General features: G+C 41.9%; 1 non-coding gene across 1 annotated transcript; it reads left to right on the forward strand.

The window, feature by feature from the left end:
* The first annotated feature begins 5,980 nt into the window (after positions 1 to 5,980).
* On the forward strand, positions 5,981 to 6,052 carry TRNAQ-CUG (transfer RNA glutamine (anticodon CUG)). Its single transcript has one exon. It is a non-coding gene; the product is annotated as a tRNA-Gln (tRNA).
* The last annotated feature ends 980 nt before the right edge of the window (positions 6,053 to 7,032 follow it).

Below are 7,032 nucleotides of genomic sequence, written 5' to 3' on the forward strand. Positions count from 1 at the left end.
TACTAAGCCACTAAATAGCAACAGAAAATCAGGTAAAAATAAAAGAGGAAATTATGGTCTTGAGGTAAAAGATGAGAGAAAAATTCCAGATTCTTGAGATAATGGCAGTAGAATATTACCTGGAGCAGAAATATTTTATCTTCCTCTTTTACATTAAATGTAAGCTGTTGGTAGGCATGTAAAATGGTCCTCATGTTGGTGTCAGCAACTCCTTCTTTAACATGTGGAGAGCCTCTACTTCATATCAAGCTCACTAGTGCTGAATCACAAGGGCCCAGAGCCATCTCTTCCAAAGTTTCTAATGAGAGATGCTCTCATGACTATCTCCTAGAAAAATAAAATTAAAATACCATAAGCAATAAGATTTTGAACTTCTTTCAAGGAAGTCATGAATAAAGACCACTTAATTTTTAAAGGGCAAGAGGCTTGTAATATCACAGCTTCTGAGTGCTGAAATAACACAAGGATTGCTGGAGAAGTATAATATGCAATTAATAATTTCCTGATGAAGGAAAATCCATTGGTGAAAAAATAGTAAAGCAAATATATTAATTAGTATTTTGAGCCAACCTTTCATTTCAGCTCCAAGAATACCATTATAACTTTGAAAAGAATCTAAAGAAGGATGTAAATCCTTAAGAGAACTTCCCTGCAGGAATTTCCTGAAATTTTAATATGTGTTTAACTACTCAGTCGTGTTTGACTCTTTGTGACCCTTAGGACTGTAGCCCACCAGGCTCCTCTGTCCATGGGATTCTCCAGGCAAGAATATTGGAGTGGGTTGCCATTTCCTCCTCCAGTGGACCATCCTGACCCAGGGATCAGACCTTCATTTCCTATGTCTCCTGCATTGCAGGAAGATTATTTACATGTTTATTAAAAAATCATTCACTTTGACCACCTTACTCAAAGAACCAACTCATTGGAAAAGATTCTGATGCTGGAAAAGATTGAGGGCAGGAGGAGAAGGGGTTGACAGAGGATGAGATGGTTGGATGGCATCACCGACTCAATGGACATGAGTCTGAGCAAACTCCAGGAGATAGTGGAGGACAGAGAAGCCTGGCACGCTGCAGCCCATGAGGCTGCAAAAAGTCGGACATGACTTGGTGACCAAACATCATGGAGAAATCATTAATGACCACTTTAGTGGACTTTCACCTTTAAAAATGGTTTTGGCCATTGACCATTAAGATGCTCATCTTAGGTTTCAGAAATCCCCCTTCTACTGAATCTTGGAAGGAGATAGGCTTAGCCACAACCCATAGAAGAAGAAGATGCTATATCCTTGCTCTTGTGACATCTCTCTGAGACCTAGCCTCCATCAGTTAGATGATGCCAGTTGGAGCCCACAGCCAGTGATATGGTGGCTGTGAGTTGAGTTCTATGGTGGTGACAGCTGAAGGAAGATTGAGTTCCTCAGGACAGCATCTGGAACTGGGGCTGCCAGCAGTGCAAGCCATAAATCTGGGATTCAGAGATGACAATGGCATAGTGGGGAAAGAGGGAAGAGGGGATCACACCAGACAGGTTGTGCCTCGTGATTTGGGGTGTTGTTATTGATTACATAGCCCTATGTCAGTTCTTTAATTTGTCCAGTGATTGTGGGAGTCACTCCTTATGTCTTTAATGAACTCCATTTCATGTTTAAGTCAGCTGGAGTTGGGTTTTGTTGCCTGCAACTAAAAACCCTGAATGATACAATTATTAACTTATAAGAATCTCATTAACAACTGTAAAAGCAGAAAATTTGTTTTCAACTCAAAACTTAGTAGTAGCAGCAGTAGCAGTAATAATAACAATAATAACTGGAGTGCTTATTCTCTGCCAAGTACTGTTCTAAATTCACCACATCCATTAACTCACTGATTCCTGACAACTGTTTTCTATGAGCAAGCTGAGGCGCAAAGAACTTGTGGACATGACTGGGAAAAATGCAGTACTGGGCTTTGAATCTGAGCTATTTGATGTCAGGGCCTGTCCTCTTAATAGTTATTATGTAGATATATACCTAATTTGTGAAAAGTTTCCTTTTCCGTTGCTCTTTTAATTTTCATATTTCTTCAGGGAAGGATTCCTTATCTTCTCTTTGATCATTTCCAGAGACTTTATACTCCACAGTGAGGAGTAAAAGTACTACACCTGGAACAACCCATCAGCCAGAATAGAGTCTTCATTCATTCACTCACTCATCCAGAGGACGTTTAAGAACGTCCTGCAGCAGGCAGACCCCCTAAAATGGCCCCTAATGATCTCTGCATCCTGGTATTCATGCACTTGCATAATCCTCTCTCTTTGAGTATAGGCTGGCCTAGTGACTTACTTCTAACCAACAGAATGCAGTAAAGATTACGTGATGTCACTTCCATGATCGGTTTACCTAAGATTGCAGTTTCTCTCTTGCTAGCACAATCTCTCCATTTCCTTCTTGGCTTGCATGTTTGATAAAGTAAACTGGAATGGAAGAGCTGCCTACACACCCAGGGACTGAAGGCAGCTTCCACGCAAAAGCCAGCTAGGAACAGACTTTTCTTCTAAGAGCCCTTAAAAAAGTGAACTCAGCCGACAGCCATGAGCTTAGAAGCAGATCCTTCCCCAGTCAAGCTTTCAGGTGAGACCGCAGCCCTGGCCAGTACTTTGATTGCAGACCTGTAAGAGACACTGGAGCAGAGCATCCTGGTTAAGTCATGTCAGAATTCCTGAATCACAGAAACCGTGATATAAATAAGTGCTGTTTTAAGCTGCTGAATTTGTGGTCATTTGTTATGCAGAAATAGATAACTGATAGTGTAAAAGAAAGTGTGCCCAGCACTTTTTCTAGGTAGACCAGATCCCTGCCCTTAGGGAGCTTACTGAGACAGGAAGGAAGTAAGGCACAATGTTTAAAAGAATGACAGCCCTTGAGGACACGACATAAACTGGTTAGAGCCAACTAAGTCCAAGATGGTGGATGAGTCAATTTACACTAGACCTTGAGCCTCAGAACAGGCTCAGTGTAACACATGAGCAGGCTAAATGACATATCTACAGGCACCATGACTATTCCAAGGTCTGCCACGAAAGGCCAAAAAGTGGGTGATGGCCTAATTCATGGAAATCCCTGCTCCTTTCCCAAAATAGTTTGAATAATCCTCCCACTCAGCCTATGAAATTACCCACCCCTATAAAAACTGATGGGCTTCCCAGATGGTGCTAGTGGCAAAGAATTCACCTGCCAATGTAGGAGATGTGGGGTTGATCTCTGGGTCAGGAAGATCCCCTGGAGGAGGAAATGGCACCCCACTCCAGTATTCTTGCTGGGAGAAGCTCATGGACAGAAGAGCATGGTGGGCTACCGTCCATGGTGTGCAAGAGTCAGACACGATTGAGTATCTGAGCACATAGAAACTGGCAACCAGGTACCCTGGGGCCTCTTGCCTTCTCAGATGGTCCACACTCTGTGGAGTGTGTTCCTCCCAAGGGTCCTCTCACTTTCTGAGATAAACTGTGTTCTGCTTTTGGAGTAGGTAGCTTTCTAAATAAACATGCTTTCACTTTACTATGGCTCACTGTTAATTCTTTCCTGCATGAAACCAAGGACCACACTTGGTGGCCAGTCCCAAGGATGCACTCAGGTCCTGGGACACGACTCTCCTCCCAACAGTATGAAAGAAATGAGCATGACTTTAAGTAGTTACTGGTGCACTGAGAAAAAGAAAATACAGTGATGCTATAGATCTGTACATGGGACTGTTCATATTAATATAAATCAAAATGAAATAAAATAAAAAACTTGGTTCCTTAGCTGCAGGAGCCACATTTCAAGTGCTCTATAGCCACATGGGGCTTGACTCTTGGCTCCCGTATTGATTAGGACTGATTATAGAACATTTCCAACATTCCCATCACAGGAAGTCCTGTTAGACAGTGCTTTGCCAAGAATGACTGGGGAAGTCTGAGGGACTTGTTTTTCCTAAATGAGAAGCTAGAGAAGACATCTCTGAGACAGAAATATTTCAGTATGACTGGAAGGAAGAAGAGAAAGTCAGTCTTGCCAAGACCAGGTTCAGGATGTGAGGCAGAGAAAGTAAGACGCATGCAGTTCTTTGGGTGGAAGCCATTGTGGTGTGTTTGAAGACAGTGTGGTGGGAGCTTAGTGTTATAGGAGGAGAGCAGGAGTAGGAGTGGTAGGTAAGGCAGGAGAGGGGGGCTAAGGGGCCAAGTGGTATAGGCTCATGTCCAGGGTCAGGAGCTTGGATTATATTTTAAGTGCATCAGGAAGCCCCAGAAGTCTTAAGTAGAGGAGTAACATGATGGGATTTGTGTTCGTGCTCTCAACAGGCCACTTTGGTATGTGAAGAATTGATTGTTGGAAATAATAACCAACAACTGATTATTCAAAAAACAATTGCTTAGTGGGGGAAATAGGTAGGTCATGTAAGAGATGATTGCCATAGCCCAGATGTGTGCCTGTGTGTTAAGTCACTTCAGTCACGTCTGACTCTGTGTGACCATGGACTGTAGCCCGCCATGCTCCTGTGTCCATGGGATTCTCCAGGAAAGAATACTGGAGTAGGTCGCTATGTCATCCTCCACAGGATCTTTCTGACCCAGGGATCAAACCCGCGTCTCTTACGTCTCTTGCCTTGGCAGGCAGGTTCTATGCCACTAGCACACCTGGGAAGCCCTTGAAGCCAGATATGGGTATCCTAAAGTGTGTGCAGTAGAAGGTTGTGGGAATCTGGGCAACATTCCAAACAATGAGAGTCCACAGCTATCTGAGTGGCAGAGCCCAGGAGGGCTGCTGGTTTAAATGGAATCAGGGCCTGGGCTGAGCTTCAAAAGGGCAGGCTGTGTTGGAGGAATCATGAGATATGGGTTCTACTATCAAACAGAGGTATTCTAAAACAAGATGGAGAGGATTGGGAACCAGGCATTTTCTTGGAAATAGGGCACAAAGGATAAGTTATTACTAGTTTACTAGTCTGTAACCGAGCAGACTTCTTCCTGTCCCCTGGGAAAAAAAATGGAAGAACTACAGGTATTAAATTCAGTAGGGACCTCCCTGGTGGTCCTGTGGTTAAGAATCTGCTTGCAATGCAGGGGACGTGAGTTCGATCCCTAGTCGAGGAACTAAGATCCCATGTGCTGCAGGGCAACTAAGCCTGTGTGCCAACTGAGCCCTCATACTGCAACGAAAGATCCCACATGATGCAAAGAAGGTCCCGCAGGCCGTAACTTAAACCCGACGCAGCCAAATAAACTTAAAAAAAAGAAAGAAAGCTGGTAAATAAGACTCATGATTTTCAGGGGGGCAGTCTTCCCTTATGTATTTATAGCATGTTTTTTATTGTGTATTTGTGAGATTATTTGAGTTGCGTTTGTCTAGGTTCCACAAGGGTTCTTTGTTTCCTTTCCTCAGGGTTATATGATAATGCCTCAAGTAACAACACTAGTAGGGACCAGTAAATATTTAATTAGTAAATAATAAAAAGAAATGATAGTCATACTAACAGGACACATGTTAAGTATCAGGAACTAAGTATTTCACACATATTAACTCAATTACTTCTTGCAAGAACTCTATGAGTAAGTACAATTATTTCCCACATGTTGTTGAGGAAATTAAGGCACAGAGAGTTTAAGTAAGCCTCCCAAGACCATAGCTAATAAGTAGCAGAGTTAGGAATAGAAGCTGTTCTAGAGGTGGTGCTCCAATACTTTGTTACAGCATCTCTGAATGAATGAACTCATGCAGAAACAATTAAGGACCCCATGGCATCTCTACTTTTAGACAAGGAGCATGCTAAGGCTATTTTCAGATTTTTCTTTTGAGGATGAAGACATCCTGTCTACCTGGTCTTTCATTGGATCCATGAAGGGAGCAGCTGGCTTGCAGATAACTAGATGCACACACCAAACAGCTGGATGTAGCTGGAACAGGATAGGAAGTGGCCGGAGGGGCATGCTACAAATAACAGCAGATATTGAGTAGCGGTGGGGTTCCATGGTGTAATGGTTAGCACGCTGCACTCTGAATCCAGTGATCTGAGTTCAAGTCTTGGTGGAACCTAGTTGCTTTTACTTTCTAATTATTTGGGGCTTCCCTGGTGGTTCAGATGGTAAAGAATCTGCCTGCATTGTGGGAGACCCAGGTTCAGTCTGGGATGGGAAGATACCCTGGAGAAGGAAATAGCAACCCACTCCAGTATTCTTGCCTGGAGAATTCCATGGATGGAGGAGCCTGGTAGGCTACAGCCCATGGGGTTGTAAAGAACTGGACATGACTGAGCGACTAACATGCACTGAGTAAGGAAATTCTGAGAATTTAGTTCAGTCAGAGAAAATGGGGATGGGACACCGAAACCTGAGTGCCAGAAAGACCCTACAGGTGTACACTGAACAACGTTTCCTAAATATGACTTTTAAAAAATGAATATAAAATACAGGATCAAAGAAATTAGAAATTATCATTAAGATGAACATATATGGATTTATTTGTTGATTATAAAAACAAAAACGTGGGATTAAAATCTATACTCACAAACGTTATAACAGGGTACAACCAGCTGTATACAGGCATATTATAAGGCATGACTGATAATATTACTTCAGCAATAATGGTGTGGTCTTCTTGTGGTTTATGGGATAATGGTAGAGCCTAAGGTCCAGTGCTTTTAAAGTTTATTTTTCTTTTTTCTACAATTGTGCTTCTATTTCTTAATCCTGAGAGTTTTACCTGACAGCCATTAAAAATGATATAATTTAGTCTTCCACATTACTCTGAAACCTAAATTTGAAACAAATATTTCCTAAAAAGCAATTACGTATTTCTGTGCTTATTATACTTGTTCTACATATATTATAAAAGTTGAGTGCTTTATGTTAGAGAAGTTAATCTGAAATCATTCTTAGTTAAATTCATCATTCTCTGTACTTGTTAGAAAAAGCAAAATGAAATGGTAGGAACATTAAAGGTAGAGCACTGTTATTGTATATTTGGCAAACTATGAAAATTAACACTGAAAAGTACTTCACTGAGTTGACATTTTA

This window comes from Muntiacus reevesi, chromosome 6 (assembly GCF_963930625.1).
Source record: "Muntiacus reevesi chromosome 6, mMunRee1.1, whole genome shotgun sequence".
NCBI classification, from domain to species: domain Eukaryota; kingdom Metazoa; phylum Chordata; class Mammalia; order Artiodactyla; family Cervidae; genus Muntiacus; species Muntiacus reevesi.